The sequence below is a fragment of the Salvia miltiorrhiza genome, chromosome 6, assembly GCF_028751815.1.
Source record: "Salvia miltiorrhiza cultivar Shanhuang (shh) chromosome 6, IMPLAD_Smil_shh, whole genome shotgun sequence".
In the NCBI taxonomy this organism is placed as follows: domain Eukaryota; kingdom Viridiplantae; phylum Streptophyta; class Magnoliopsida; order Lamiales; family Lamiaceae; genus Salvia; species Salvia miltiorrhiza.
Genome location: NC_080392.1, coordinates 36,925,093 through 36,942,284, shown reverse-complemented (window position 1 = coordinate 36,942,284; position 17,192 = coordinate 36,925,093). Strand labels below are relative to the sequence as shown.

At 40.6% G+C, this 17,192-nt stretch overlaps 2 long non-coding RNA genes across 2 annotated transcripts; both read left to right on the top strand.

The window, feature by feature from the left end:
• The first annotated feature begins 4,491 nt into the window (after nucleotides 1–4,491).
• On the top strand, nucleotides 4,492–6,964 carry LOC130989365 (uncharacterized). The gene is made up of 3 exons (XR_009090588.1): nucleotides 4,492–4,829; nucleotides 6,020–6,080; nucleotides 6,701–6,964. It is a non-coding gene; the product is annotated as an uncharacterized LOC130989365 (long non-coding RNA).
• A 7,119-nt stretch (nucleotides 6,965–14,083) lies between these two features.
• LOC130989364 (uncharacterized) lies at nucleotides 14,084–16,670 on the top strand. Its single transcript, XR_009090587.1, has 3 exons — nucleotides 14,084–14,535; nucleotides 15,726–15,786; nucleotides 16,407–16,670. It is a non-coding gene; the product is annotated as an uncharacterized LOC130989364 (long non-coding RNA).
• Nucleotides 16,671–17,192: the final 522 nt, after the last annotated feature.

Genomic DNA, 17,192 nt, shown 5'->3' with positions numbered 1-17,192 from the left:
TATGAGTACTACTGCTTTCTGGATGGGTACTCGGGCTACAATCAAATCATGATAGCCCCGGAGGATCAGTATAAGACCGCGTTTACTTGTCCCTATGGCATCTTTGCTTTTAGGAGGATTTCTTTTGGTCTTTGCAATGCTCCTGCCACTTTCCAGCGCTGCATGATGGCGATTTTCCATGGGTTGATTGAAAATATCATGGAGGTATTTATGGACGATTTCTCTGTATTTGGATCTTCTTTTGATAATTGCTTGGAAAATTTGTCTCAAGTATTGCAGCGTTGTGAGGAGACGTCTCTAGTGCTTAATTGGGAGAAGTGCCACTTTATGGTTCGTGAGGGCATAGTGTTGGGGCATAAAGTTTCTGCCCAAGGTTTGGAAGTAGATCGTGCCAAGATCGTAGCCATTGAGAAGCTGCCTCTTCCTACATCTGTGAAGTCTGTGCGGAGTTTTCTTGGGCATGCAGGATTTTATAGGCACTTTATCAAGGATTTCTCCAAGCTATCCAAGCCACTCTGTGCTTTGCTTGAGAAGGATGTAAAGTTTGTCTTCACCGATGAGTGCCTTGTCTCCTTTGAGAAGTTGAAAGCAGTGCTGATTTCTACGCTAGTGTTGATCACGCCGGATTGGAGTGCCCCATTTGAGTTGATGTGCGATGCTAGTGATTGGGCCGTGGGAGCTGTGTTGGGGCAAAAGAGAGATAATTTATTCAAGTTAATTTACTACGCTAGTAAAACTTTGGATTTTGCTCAGATGAACTACACTACTACAGAGAAGGAGCTGCTAGCTGTGGTGTACGCTTTTGATAAGTTCCGACCTTATTTGATTGGAACTCATTCAATTATCTACACTGATCATGCCGCCATTCGCAACTTGTTCACAAAGAATGACTCCAAGCCCCGATTGATTCGTTGGATTTTGTTGCTCCAAGAATTTGATATGGAGATTCGTGATCGAAAGGGATGTGAGAATGTGGTAGCCGACCACTTGTCTCGTTTGGAGAAGCCGGTTGAGGGAGACGATCCAAAGATAGCCATTAATGAGTCGTTTCCTGATGAGCAGATTTGGGCTATGCTATTCAAGGATCATTGGTTTGCCGATTATGTGAATTACTTGGTGATTGGAGTTCTTCCCGAGGGAATGTCACATTATCAAAAGAAGAAGTTTCTCCATGACGTCAAGTTTTATTATTGGGAGGATCCTTACTTATACCGGATGTACGCCGATGGCTTTATTCGACGATGTGTTAGAGAGCATGAATGGCCAAAGATCATTGAGGAGTGCCATAGCTCACCTAATGGAGGTCACTTTGCTGCCAACCGCACTACCATGAAGGTAAACCATAGTGGATTTTATTGGCCTTCAATTTTTCAAGATTGCCATCCTTTTGTGAAGTCGTGTGATCGTTGTCAACGCATGGGTAATATCACCAAGAAGGATGAGATGCCGGAGAATATCATTGTTGAGGTGGAGCTGTTTGATGTTTGGCGAATTGACTTCATGGGTCCTTTCCCTGCGTCCTGTGGTTTTTCCTATATTTTGCTTGCTGTGAAATATGTTTCTAGATGGGTGGAGGCGATTCCCACTGCCACCAACGATTCCAAAGTAGTCATTAAATTCTTGCAAAAGAATATTTTGACTCGGTTCGGAGCACTGAGAGCGTTGCTTAGTGATGGGGGGTCGCACTTCAACAATAAATTGCTAGCAAGCGTTTTGGCAAAGTATGGAGTAAAGCACAAGGTAACAACTCCATATCATCCTCAAGCTAATGGGCAGGCGGAGTTGGCTAATCGAGAGATCAAGCAAATTTTGGAGAAAAGTGTGGCCAACAAAAAGGATTGGGCGAAGCACCTAGATGATGCTCTTTGGGCGTATCGCACTGCCTACAAAACTCAGATTGGTATGTCTCCCTATCAACTTGTCTTCGGCAAGTCATGTCATTTACCTGTTGAGATTGAGCACAAGGCATATTGGGCGACGAGGAGAATCAATTTGGAGTTCAAGGAGGCTGGTCATACAAGGCGTGATTTGTTGACGGAGTTAGATGAATGGAGGAATGAGGCCTATGAGAGTTCCCGCATCTACAAAGAGAGGGCCAAGAAATTCCATGATTTGAGCATTCGTACCAAGGAAATCAAGCCAGGAGATGATGTACTTTTATACAATTCTAAATTGCGTTTGTTTCCTGGCAAGCTGCAATCAAGATGGACAGGGCCATATGTGGTGCATAAGAGCAATTGGAATGGAACGTATGAGTTGTTCGCTGCTGATGGCACTACTTTCACTGTCAATGGTCATCGCCTCAAACCGTAATTCAAGTCAAACGTGGATCGTGGTCTTGAAGTTGTCGAATTCAATGACCCATGAGATTGAGGTACCGTCAAGCTATAGACGTTAATTTTAGCACTTGTTGGGAGGTAACCCAATTTTAATTGCTTTGTTAGTTTTTTGCTTGTTTTTCTTTCTTTTTGTTTGTCGTTGTTTTCTTCTCGCTTTTGTTTTTTGGCGCCCTATTAGTTTATGTTCGTTTTTTATGTTTTTCCTAGTGTTTTTTTTCGTTTTTGCAGTTAAAAAAAAAAAAAGTGGGCGAAAACCAAAATCGGCGACCAACTCCCAGTAGGTCGCCAAACTCGAAGAAAGCCGAAATCCCTGAACCAAAATTACAGGTGGAGCTTGGAATTCAGCGACCGTCGAATTTAATCTGTAAAATGCCGAAAAATGGCGACCAACTCGGCGATCGCCGAGTTGCCCAGGTAAGGTTTTATTGCGTTTTTTACCCCATTTTTTTTCATACTTCACACCCAAAACACACACTCAGCACACATAGTGGCGAAAATCTCGATTTTTCATCTTCAAATTACTCCCAAACGGCTTTGAATCTTCTAAATCCCTTCCATACATCTACTACCCACATCTTTAGCTTCCATTCCATCCGATTACTTCGAGTTTTCTTCCACCACATTGGGAGATTCACGATTTTGGGGGTTTTGCTCAAGAAATTTTGAATTTTCAAATTTTGCTCCTAAATCTTCAAGGTATGTGCTTCTAACTCTTAATTTAGTGTTAATCCTATGCTACTACTACGATCCTTTGGTTTGAATGTGGAATTTTGATGGTTTTGTACAGCTAGGGTTTATACTAGAACAATATTTTGAGCTTAATTGTTTACGGAGATTGGATTGTGAATGCTTAGTGTTGTTGTTTGAGCTTATTGATAAATGCTTATTGGTGATGTTGAAATTGGTTGAATTCAAAAGAGCATGCTAGTGCTAGAATGGTTTGTCTCAAGGGGTTCTTATCTTTGCTTTGCTTTTGCTTGGTCTTTGTTTGATGTTTATATGTGATGTTGACTGTGGCATTGATAAAATCCATGAGACTTTGTATATTTGGGAAGATTAAGCATGATGTGGGGGATTATGATAGACAAATGAAGTTGAAATTGTAGAGGGAGTTTGATAGGTGGTGCTAGTTTAACATGTTTTAAAATCTCATGGAGTGATAAATGGTTTCTAACTAGCAGTTAATCTAGGTACAATGGCCCCCAAGAAACGTAGAGCTACCGGCGCCTCAAGCTCCCGCCAACCGGCCGAATACACACGTGAAGACCCCGAATTTCATGGGGTATCCCTCATATCATACGATGATCGGATTTGGTTTCGAAAGCTTGCAAGGAAGGGGATCGAGATAACACGCTACGCCGATCATGACCTTCTTAGGGAGATGGGAATCTATGATGACGTGCGTGATCTATTCTACCATGTTGGGTGGACCTACATCTTCAATGGTGGATGGCCCACCTATGAACGAGTAACGTTGGAGATCCTAAGCACTTTGGACCAGTTGGTCTTCAATCAATCCAGACCAAGAACCATCTCATTCCAGCTCAACAACATTTGGGAGGCTGATACCCCGGTGACCGAGATCACTACGGCGCTTAACTGCAGAGTGGGGGGTTACACCGTGCATACCATTGGTGCAGAGTTCAACTGTAACACCCCGTGTTTTGAGAAGCTATTTGTGCCCTAGCTCGAATTTAAATTGAGTTTTAAATAGTAGCTAGAGGAATTATGCACGTGGGCGAATAAATGAGATAAGAAATTTTTAGAGTTTAATAGGAGGCGATATTATTTTCTCGAGTCTTATAAATTCTCTTATTGAGAAACCTATCTTCGCCCTATATTTTTATTAAAATGTCTATGTGATATAAATATTTTACTTGGTAGAATATTCACATATGATTTATTGATGCATTGTTATTATGATGTTAGATATATCATAATAGAGATAATTTTTCCTCACATGAATAAATATATTTTCATGAGATATATTTTTCCCACATACTAAATAAGAGTTATAATTATTCAAGTATATATATATATATAGATATATATATATATATATATACACACCTATCTCTCTTTCTCTCTCACTCTCTCTATCTCTCTCAATCTCTCTCACTCTTTCTCTCTCACTCTATCACCCTTACGCAGCACTAGCTCCCTCCCCACTCTCCCACATTATTCTTCTCTTTCCCATCAATGGAAATCACATGCACCATTAAAGAGCCCCTAAAAAGCTAATCTAACTAGCCAACTCATTCCTCCACACTTTAAGCTCACAAGCACATGCACACCTCTCTCTCATCTCCCTCCCTCTCTTATTCTTCTTTATTTTCAGCAGCCCTCCTCCTCCTCCTCACTCCACCACACTTCTTTTTCTTGTTCCACCAAATATAGTAAGAACTAAGGTTTCTTAAAGTGTTCATCTTCAAGCTCAAGCTCCAAGCATACTACGCATCATCTTCTACTCCACCTCCATTGATCTTGTTGGTAGCAACCTCAATCCTCCTCTTATGTTATATATATATTTTCTTGTGGTATAAGCATGTATATTGATGCATAATTGAAGCATGATGAGTTATTAGTGTGAAAATGCATGAGAATGGTGATGAAAGTATAGATCTATGATGATATGTGTATATGTTGTTGTTTCAACCATTTTGAGAAGTTTTCTTACGTTCTGGACTGATCAGTCGACGAGGTTTCCCTCGTCCAAAACTCTTCAAAATTTTACAGTGTGTCGATATATGTGTCTTGAGGACGCTGGTAAAATTTCAAGTCATTTGAACTTCTTTTACTACCTTTTTAAAATGCAAAACGTTTACTGCGCATGTCCACCGGAAATTTAGAAAGGCAGTCCCTAGAGTCACACTTTTCAGTAACTTTCAAAAACATTCAGCCTCCCAAATTTGTATGGTAGAAAGATACATGTATTATACTGATTTACACCAAATTTCAAACCATTTGGCCAACGTTTACTATTTTTCAAAAATCATAGCTTCCAGTCGTGCAAAACTGCCGAATCTGGTAGACTGTGGGAAAACACCCATATCTCGTAAACCACTTGGAGTTTTTCACTCTACTTTTTTTTAAATAAAACTAGACGCAGAAAGGTTTTCAACAGTGTAAGTCTCGAATCTAGGAGATTTCTGAGTCAAAACAGTTTATTCGTTAAAGTTGAGGCAGAGCAGAATGATAAACTGTAGGAGTCTGAAAATTTCTACTTTGTAATTGTTTTGAGGATTTTAAAGTTTTGGTGGATTAATACACCATGTTATGTCATGAAAATACTACTAGAAAATTTTATATTTATTTCCAAGCTTACGTGAATATTTGGGAATTTACTTACAAGGAAAAAGATTTCGAGTTCATAGGATTATTTTTTTTAAGTCATTTGACTATTGTGATAAATCGTGAAAATGTATTATGTGGAAATTGATTATTGCAAAGTATGAATGACTATTTGATGTTTATGAATGCTATTTACCTAGGATTGAGAGTCTTTTAATTGGATAAGATATCTAATTAAATTGAGAGGTCCAATTGGGTAAATAGTAGATAGGTTATAAGATGAGATTAAGCATATGATGAAAGCATAAGTATTGAGATATTAGTTAGATGAAATTCTAACTAGAGTTTATTTTGTCACATGACAATCTAAACCACGTGCGCCACCAAAGGTTCGAGTGACGGCCGGCGTTAGTACGACTCTGAGCATTACGTCATCGACCCCTGAGACAGGTGGGCTTTATTCTAACTCTATTATGGCTAGCTACCATGATAATGAGTACAAATGCAAATTCTTATGAAAATGAAGCATGTTGAAGCATTATTGATGAATCTTATGAAAATGAAGCATGTTGAAGCATTATTGATAAGTATTATGAAAATTGTCAACTTGCCATATTTATTATTGATGAGAATGAGATATGGTATGTTGCCTCTATGAAAGACATGATTATGATCATGATGCAAGATATCGGCCTTTGACTGATTTATATGACAGTAAAGGTTTTGTGCGCAGAGGTGACCGTGAGCCGTCTCTAGTCGGCCGGTCACGGTGATTTGAAGGAGGCCTCCTTCTCTTCACCTTATATATATATATATTATATGAGTTCTCATAGTTGGCACATACCGTGAATATATAATGTCTGCAGACTAATGATATTATTATGATGATGCAAATGAGTTTATGACAGAAAAACATGAACATGTATTTTTAATCTCAGTTAAATCCTGTTGATGCATTGAAAAGGGCAAGATTGACATATAGCTCTAAGAGCAACATTTCAATTATTTCCGGCATGAGTCCACTGAGTGCTTTTTGGTACTCAGCCCTGCATGTATTTCTAAATGTGCAGGTCTGGCTTGGCGCGAGGATGGGTGAAAGCTGTTGGAATTGTCAGTTGGTTGTGTCTTTCCTATGTCTCATATTTATCTTTATAAGCTTTGACTCTATAAGAATTTGAACTCCCTGCTATATGTCTTCACACATATAGTAACGCATCTCGCTGCATAACTCTGATGAAACTCTTTATTTAATTTGCTTATGTCTGTAATATCCCTTAAGGGAAATACTTCTCAGACCCTTGCTAAGTTTCAATGGCTTAATCATGTTTACCCAAGCTAGTAATTATTTTGGTCTTGAAATCCTTCTTTAAAATGAGTAAAGTTTGCAATTGCTTCCGCTAAAATAAGATGTATTCCTATTTCTTTCACTATTTCTTTTATTAGTCGTACGATACTTGGTATACGCTATCACTGGCTATATCGGGCTGCGACAGAGTGGTATCAGAGCAGCTCGTCTGCTCTGAGTATAATCTCTTATAGAGTTTTTTTTTTATTGAGTCTAAGCTAGAGTCTTAGACTAAAAGAGCTATGTCACTGACAAGAGCCAACACCCCATCTCCGCCAGCTTGACGAGGTATGCAAGTTAAAGTTTAAAGTTACTTATGAGCATGAGATATGCAATTGATAAGTTGATGATATTTATAAGTTGAGAAAGAAGCATGATTAGTACATGATGCAATATTATTGATATCTAGTTTTGATTGACTGGATAAGTAAGATGGTGGAAAATTTTTATTGGAATCAATATTGATACCGATACACTACGAGAATCCTAGAGGAACACCGACAAACGAGTATGTTATTGAGTAATAAACGAGTAAGTCATTCTTGACTTAGTAACACGAGTTGTTATTCTAGCATGGCAGACGGATTCGACATAGTACAGGCTTTCTATGACTGTACTTTGGAGCACCACGAGACTATTGGAGAGTTCTTAGCACGCTTCCACCACAGGTGGATTGACGCCGTAGAGCATGGAGTCACGGCCCAGCAGGCCATGCAGATACTACCACATAGGATGCCACCCCACTGGCAGGCTTGGTGTCATTTTATCGCCCCAGACTTCTATAGCCCGTTGGCACCGGGAGGATTTGAGGTGCGATTCCCGGAGTACCTAACCATTCTGTTGAGCCGGTTCGTGATGTATGCGAACCCACCCTACTTTTACCTGACGGAGAGTGACACCCGAGAGGGTGAGGCAGAGAGTCAGCCTCAGGGTCTTCTTGAGACTGAGGATCCTTTTATGGCATTGGGACTAGACCTCCTTAGCTTCCAGCCGATTGATGACCCTATTCCTTCACTTCCTCAGGGCACTCTGCCCGAGGAGGAGATTTCTCCTATTGATATCTTGGTTACCCCTATGACCATAGACACCACTGAGGCCATCGATACCATCGAGCAGCTGATGAGCCCCATCCGTGAGACCCTCCCTGTTCCTCCCCTCCCTACGGTTGGAGAGGGCGAGATTGCTATGGCTGATGTTGATCCATTCGCACCAGGACCTTCACGACCCCAGGGGACAGCTAGAGACATGGAGGACGACACAGGATCAGTCCCGGTTGTTGGGACTCTCATCTCACAGCCCTTGGATCTTCCTAACATGGGCCAGGCCTTCGAGACGGACGTCCCTCGAGGAGATCCGATTCGAGAGAGAGCCGCCTTCGACCCTTTTCACCGTGCTGACTCTGACAGTGAGGATGGTGTGCCGTATGTGCCCCGATTGAGTGACGCTCGAGCAGATGTCGGTGCTGATGCTACGGAGGATGGGAGTGACGATAGTAGCCGGGGTGATGGTAGAGGTCATGGGTGGATATGGTTTTGATATGATGGTATTTGAGTAGAGATGTATATATATGGTAGCTTTGTCTAGATAGCCCTAGATTTGGCTAACAATGGATAGTTCCATCCCAGACCAGGGCTTGTACTTATTTTAGGCCCCTATAGTACACGGGTAACGGATAGTATCTGTACCCAATTGTAGGGCTGCTTGTACATAGACGCAGTATTGATGCAGTAGCTAGGTCTTTAGCAGAGTAGTACTTTGTACTGACCTATAGCAGTTTATAGATCATTTTGTACAAAAGAAGCCCTCGCTGAGGCAATTTTCACGGTATATACATGATGGGCCAAAGTGGCCATTTTTGACTAAATGAGAAATGTGATTACTTATTTTGATGCATTGTTATGATGTAGTTGTCAATTTGTATACATTGATTGAGAACCGAGTACTTGATGCATTGAGTATACTCTATGTGATAATGTATGTATATACATATATATATATATATAAGACGCATGGTATGTTGTGAATTACTCAGCCATAAGACTAGAGTAAGATGATCCTTGTCACATAGAGGAACTTATCTTTTGACCCAAACTTGTAGATTGTCATAATGCCTCCACGAAGAGTGAACAGAGATACACCCGAGAATGAGGAAGAACCCAGAGAACCTACGCCGCCGCCTCCACCTCAAGATAGGAGAGTGGAAGAACTTTTCTTAAGACAGAACCCACCGACTTTCGCAGGCACGGGAGACCCTGCTGAAACGGAAGAATGGATTCGTGCTATGGAACGAATCTTTCGATTTTTGAGATGCAACGACGCACAACGTTTTATGTGCGTGTCTTACCAGCTGAAAGGAACCGCCGACTATTGGTGGGAAGCAAAGCAGAAAACTATGACCCCGGAGCAGTTAGATGAACTCACTTGGGAGCTTTTTAAGACTGCTCTGTGTGAGAAGTTCATACCCAGAAGCTATAGGAAAAAGAAGGAGATGGAGTTTACCACCTTAAAGCAAGGGAATAAAACTGTAGTGGAGTACGATCGACTATTCTGCGATCTGGCCCGCTATGCACCGTATAGAGTGGATACGGATGAGAAGATGTCCGAGTTGTTTTGCGCCGGACTGCGACAAGAGATAAGAGTTGTATTGGCTAGTCAAACGACACTTTCCTATGCCGAGGCCTTGAACAGAGCTCTAGATATGGAGCTAGCAATGCAACCAGAGAAAGCAACACACACACCAACGCCTCCATCAGCTCAATATACGCAAGTATCAAACACTCCCTACTCTAACCAAGGACAGAAAGGAAAACGCAAATGGGAAAATCGTGGAAATGAGGGTAAAAAGCCATGGCAAGGTCAGAATGTCCAGGCTCCATTGGTGAAAGGCGATAAATTATTTTATGGTGGACCAGCGACCTCACACCCCGGACACCAAGGGATACCCCCTTGTCCTAAGTGCAACAAGTTACACACAGGAGTGTGCAGAGCTGGAAACCCAAATTGTTTCACTTGTGGGAAACCAGGGCATTACTCGAGCCAGTGCCCCAACCGACAGCAAGGGATGAGTGGAGGAAGACCCAATCAGTTTCCAACCCCACAACTCAGAGCAATGGAAGGAATTCTTCCTCTACCTCAACCACTACAGCAACAACCTTTTCGCCGTCCAAACCAGCCTCATAAGCAGCTACCTGCACCGCAAGCAGGAACACCACCGCAATATCAAAGGATGTATGCTATCAATCAGAAGAATCAGGATAAGAACCAAGGAAACTTAACAGGTATTGGGGAACTGAAAGGTGTACCCATTGTTATTCTCTTTGATACTGGAGCATCACATTCTTTCATCTCATATACTTGTGTGGATACGTTAGAGCTGAATGTAGAACCAGCCCAGCTACACTTAAGGGTAGCCACTCCCTTAGGGAAGATCACCACCGTGACACATGTGTGTCCTAACTTAGAATTTGAATTAGGACCTCTTAAGCTTAAGGCTAAGACGTTGAGACTTCTGCGCATGTGGACCACAGACATCATTTTGGGAATGGACTGGTTAGCAGAACACCATGCGGTGATACAATGCGAGCAGAGATGGATATCATTCCAGCCACCTGGCCTGGAACCTACATGTTTTTATGCCATCAATAGGAAATGGAAGAAGACACCTATCATCTCTGCAGTGCAAGCGAACAAGATACTAAAAGAAAAGGGCGCGACAGCATAGTTAGTATACTTGAGCCAAGAAGAGGAAGCACAAATAAAGATTGAAGATGTACCTATAGTGCGGGAGTATCAAGACGTTTTCCCTGATATTCTACCAGGTCTACCCCCGAACCGACAATTGGAATTCACAATCGACTTGGAACCTGGAGCAGCACCAATATCCAAAGCACCATATAGGATGGCACCAACAGAATTGCAAGAACTGAAGTTGCAACTACAAGAATTGTTGGACATGGGATTCATTCGACCCAGTGTTTCGCCTTGGGGAGCACCGGTCATGTTTGTCAAAAAGAAAGACGGAAGTTTAAGATTGTGTATCGATTACCGGGAATTAAACAAGGTGACCCTAAAGAACAAGTATCCTTTGCCACGTATAGACGATTTGTTTGATCAACTTCGAGGAGCACGCGCTTTCTCAAAGATAGATTTAAGGACAGGGTATCACCAATTGAGGATACGACCTGAGGATATTCCAAAGACAGCATTCCGCACGAGATACGGACACTATGAGTTCATAGTGATGCCTTTTGGATTAACAAATGCCCCCGCCGTATTCATGGATCTCATGAATCGAGTGTTTCATGAATATTTGGATCAATTCGTGTTGGTATTCATAGACGACATCTTGATTTACTCGAAGAATGAGAAGGATCATGAAGAGCACCTTAGAACTGTGCTAGAGAAGCTAAGAGCTGAAAAGCTTTATGCTAAGTATAGCAAATGTGAGTTTTGGCTACGAGAAGTCAATTTCTTAGGCCACGTCATTTCAGCTGCAGGAATCAAAGTGGATCCTGCCAAGGTTCAAGCAGTGCAAGAATGGAGATCACCAACGACACCTCACGAGATTCGTAGCTTCCTAGGATTAGCAGGCTACTACCGTCGTTTTATACAAGATTTCTCCAAAATAGCCAAGCCTATAACTCATCTGCTCAAGAAAGAAGTCAAATTCTTGTGGACAGACGAATGCGAACAAAGCTTTCAAGAATTGAAGAAGAGGTTGACCACCGCCCCAGTACTAGCCGTTCCAGAAGCAAACAAGGAATACACTATCTATACAGACGCATCAAAGAAAGGACTAGGTTGTGTACTGATGCAAGAGGGAAAGGTAATAGCTTATGCCTCGCGACAGCTTAGGCCACACGAAGCAAATTACCCGACACATGACCTAGAGCTAGCAGCAGTAGTGCACGCATTGAAAATTTGGAGACATCACCTTTATGGAGTAAGGTGTGAAATTTACACCGACCATAAGAGTCTCAAATATTTCTTTGAACAGAAGGATCTGAATATGAGACAAAGAAGATGGCTAGAATTGGTCAAGGACTACGATTGTGGAATCAATTATCATCCAGGCAAAGCCAACGTCGTGGCAGATGCCTTGAGCAGAATGGAACGAGCCAAGTTAGGATGTATCCTAACCAAGGAGAATGACTTGGTTAGGGAATTCGAAAGGTTAAGGTTGGAAGTGGTATTTCCACCGCAAACCACAGATTTGATCATGGCGACACTCAGTGTTACCCCCGACCTAAGATCAAGGATTGTTAGTATGCAAAGAGAGGATGAGAAATTGGAAAGATTGCGAGTGAAAATCCGTACCGAGAAGCTTGAGTCATACCAAGAAGCAGCAGATAATGCATTGATGTTTGAGGGAAGAATCTGTGTACCCAATGATGAGAAATTAAGAAATGAAATCATGAGCGAAGCTCATGACACGCCTTACGCAGCACATCCGGGAGGTACGAAGATGTACCAAGATTTAAAAGCAAGATTTTGGTGGGAAGGCATGAAGCGAGACATAGCTTCGTTTGTAGAACGATGTTTAGCTTGTCAGCAAGTGAAGGCATTACACCAACGACCTTATGGCAAATTACAACCGTTAGAAATCCCAGAGTGGAAATGGGACCACATTGCCATGGACTTTGTCACTGCCTTGCCAAAGTCGAATAGAGGGAATACCGCCGTTTGGGTGATCATAGATAGATTGACGAAAAGTGCTCACTTCATACCGATTCCTGTCACAAGTGGTTCTGAAAAGTTAGCTCAAATATACATTCGTGAGATAGTACGTTTACACGGAGTTCCAATGACGATTACCTCCGATAGAGATACAAAATTCACCTCACGTTTTTGGATGAGCTTACACAGGGAATTGGGTACTAAGTTGAATTTTAGCACAGCTTTTCATCCACAGACGGATGGACAGTCTGAAAGAACTATACAAGTTTTGGAAGATATGATTCGGACTGTAGTGTTAGATAGAGGAGCTCAATGGGAACAAGTGTTACCCCTGATTGAATTTGCCTACAATAATAGTTTCCAAACGACTATTAACATGGCACCATATGAAGCCCTCTATGGAAGAAAATGTAGATCTCCGCTTTATTGGGATGAAGTAGGAGAAAGAAAAGTGTTAGGTCCTGACGCAGTGGAAGAAATGATCACAACTGTGAGACAAATTCGGCAACGAATTAAAGAAGCTCAAGATCGCCAAAAATCTTATGCCGACACTAGACGCACAGAGATTCAGTTTGAAGTGGGAAGTAAAGTCTTTTTGAAAGTTTCCCCTTCTCGAGGGATTCACCGATTTGGTATAAAAGGAAAGCTCAAGCCTAGATTTATAGGCCCATACGACATATTGGAAAAAGTAGGCCCTGTTGCCTATAGACTCGCGTTACCTCCAAATTTCGCGAATGTTCACAATGTCTTTCACGTGTCGCAGTTGAGAAAATACGTGTTTGACCCGAAGCATGTTATTCATCGAGAGGATATATCTCTTGAACCAGACCTGAAATATGAAGAAAGACCCGAAGCTGTGTTGGATAGAAAGATCCAACAATTGAGAAATAAGTCACTTGCCTTAGTCAAAATACAATGGAGACATCACGGGCAAGAAGAAGCAACTTGGGAATTGGAGGATAAAATGAAGGAAAAATATCCAGAATTGTTTCCCGAAGGTGAGATTTCAAATTTCGGGACGAAATTTTTTTAAGGGGGTAAGGATGTAACACCCCGTGTTTTGAGAAGCTATTTGTGCCCTAGCTCGAATTTAAATTGAGTTTTAAATAGTAGCTAGAGGAATTATGCACGTGGGCGAATAAATGAGATAAGAAATTTTTAGAGTTTAATAGGAGGCGATATTATTTTCTCGAGTCTTATAAATTCTCTTATTGAGAAACCTATCTTCGCCCTATATTTTTATTAAAATGTCTATGTGATATAAATATTTTACTTGGTAGAATATTCACATATGATTTATTGATGCATTGTTATTATGATGTTAGATATATCATAATAGAGATAATTTTTCCTCACATGAATAAATATATTTTCATGAGATATATTTTTCCCACATACTAAATAAGAGTTATAATTATTCAAGTATATATATATATATAGATATATATATATATATATACACACCTATCTCTCTTTCTCTCTCACTCTCTCTATCTCTCTCAATCTCTCTCACTCTTTCTCTCTCACTCTATCACCCTTACGCAGCACTAGCTCCCTCCCCACTCTCCCACATTATTCTTCTCTTTCCCATCAATGGAAATCACATGCACCATTAAAGAGCCCCTAAAAAGCTAATCTAACTAGCCAACTCATTCCTCCACACTTTAAGCTCACAAGCACATGCACACCTCTCTCTCATCTCCCTCCCTCTCTTATTCTTCTTTATTTTCAGCAGCCCTCCTCCTCCTCCTCACTCCACCACACTTCTTTTTCTTGTTCCACCAAATATAGTAAGAACTAAGGTTTCTTAAAGTGTTCATCTTCAAGCTCAAGCTCCAAGCATACTACGCATCATCTTCTACTCCACCTCCATTGATCTTGTTGGTAGCAACCTCAATCCTCCTCTTATGTTATATATATATTTTCTTGTGGTATAAGCATGTATATTGATGCATAATTGAAGCATGATGAGTTATTAGTGTGAAAATGCATGAGAATGGTGATGAAAGTATAGATCTATGATGATATGTGTATATGTTGTTGTTTCAACCATTTTGAGAAGTTTTCTTACGTTCTGGACTGATCAGTCGACGAGGTTTCCCTCGTCCAAAACTCTTCAAAATTTTACAGTGTGTCGATATATGTGTCTTGAGGACGCTGGTAAAATTTCAAGTCATTTGAACTTCTTTTACTACCTTTTTAAAATGCAAAACGTTTACTGCGCATGTCCACCGGAAATTTAGAAAGGCAGTCCCTAGAGTCACACTTTTCAGTAACTTTCAAAAACATTCAGCCTCCCAAATTTGTATGGTAGAAAGATACATGTATTATACTGATTTACACCAAATTTCAAACCATTTGGCCAACGTTTACTATTTTTCAAAAATCATAGCTTCCAGTCGTGCAAAACTGCCGAATCTGGTAGACTGTGGGAAAACACCCATATCTCGTAAACCACTTGGAGTTTTTCACTCTACTTTTTTTTAAATAAAACTAGACGCAGAAAGGTTTTCAACAGTGTAAGTCTCGAATCTAGGAGATTTCTGAGTCAAAACAGTTTATTCGTTAAAGTTGAGGCAGAGCAGAATGATAAACTGTAGGAGTCTGAAAATTTCTACTTTGTAATTGTTTTGAGGATTTTAAAGTTTTGGTGGATTAATACACCATGTTATGTCATGAAAATACTACTAGAAAATTTTATATTTATTTCCAAGCTTACGTGAATATTTGGGAATTTACTTACAAGGAAAAAGATTTCGAGTTCATAGGATTATTTTTTTTAAGTCATTTGACTATTGTGATAAATCGTGAAAATGTATTATGTGGAAATTGATTATTGCAAAGTATGAATGACTATTTGATGTTTATGAATGCTATTTACCTAGGATTGAGAGTCTTTTAATTGGATAAGATATCTAATTAAATTGAGAGGTCCAATTGGGTAAATAGTAGATAGGTTATAAGATGAGATTAAGCATATGATGAAAGCATAAGTATTGAGATATTAGTTAGATGAAATTCTAACTAGAGTTTATTTTGTCACATGACAATCTAAACCACGTGCGCCACCAAAGGTTCGAGTGACGGCCGGCGTTAGTACGACTCTGAGCATTACGTCATCGACCCCTGAGACAGGTGGGCTTTATTCTAACTCTATTATGGCTAGCTACCATGATAATGAGTACAAATGCAAATTCTTATGAAAATGAAGCATGTTGAAGCATTATTGATGAATCTTATGAAAATGAAGCATGTTGAAGCATTATTGATAAGTATTATGAAAATTGTCAACTTGCCATATTTATTATTGATGAGAATGAGATATGGTATGTTGCCTCTATGAAAGACATGATTATGATCATGATGCAAGATATCGGCCTTTGACTGATTTATATGACAGTAAAGGTTTTGTGCGCAGAGGTGACCGTGAGCCGTCTCTAGTCGGCCGGTCACGGTGATTTGAAGGAGGCCTCCTTCTCTTCACCTTATATATATATATATTATATGAGTTCTCATAGTTGGCACATACCGTGAATATATAATGTCTGCAGACTAATGATATTATTATGATGATGCAAATGAGTTTATGACAGAAAAACATGAACATGTATTTTTAATCTCAGTTAAATCCTGTTGATGCATTGAAAAGGGCAAGATTGACATATAGCTCTAAGAGCAACATTTCAATTATTTCCGGCATGAGTCCACTGAGTGCTTTTTGGTACTCAGCCCTGCATGTATTTCTAAATGTGCAGGTCTGGCTTGGCGCGAGGATGGGTGAAAGCTGTTGGAATTGTCAGTTGGTTGTGTCTTTCCTATGTCTCATATTTATCTTTATAAGCTTTGACTCTATAAGAATTTGAACTCCCTGCTATATGTCTTCACACATATAGTAACGCATCTCGCTGCATAACTCTGATGAAACTCTTTATTTAATTTGCTTATGTCTGTAATATCCCTTAAGGGAAATACTTCTCAGACCCTTGCTAAGTTTCAATGGCTTAATCATGTTTACCCAAGCTAGTAATTATTTTGGTCTTGAAATCCTTCTTTAAAATGAGTAAAGTTTGCAATTGCTTCCGCTAAAATAAGATGTATTCCTATTTCTTTCACTATTTCTTTTATTAGTCGTACGATACTTGGTATACGCTATCACTGGCTATATCGGGCTGCGACATCAACGCTGCATCATTATGGAGAGAGATAGCTCTGCCAAGCGCCGGTGCATTTGTGTCGGGGACATCAAATGCAGCGGACATTAGAAATCATGTCCTAAGGATGACACACTGCATTCTGGCTTATACGGTGCTTGCTAGGAAGGACAACAGTCACGTGACGCAGCACGAGCTGTTTATCATTTGGGGGATGCTCACACGCACACCAATGGATTTAACCCAAATCCTCCTCAAGCAGTTGTTCAAGGCATCAAAGGCCAACACAGGAGTGATCACGATTGGAGGGATGCTTACACCCCTTGCACGCCGTGTTTGTCCCGCAGTTGCTGAATGGGAAGCTTTGGCGGGTGATAATCTGCTCAATGG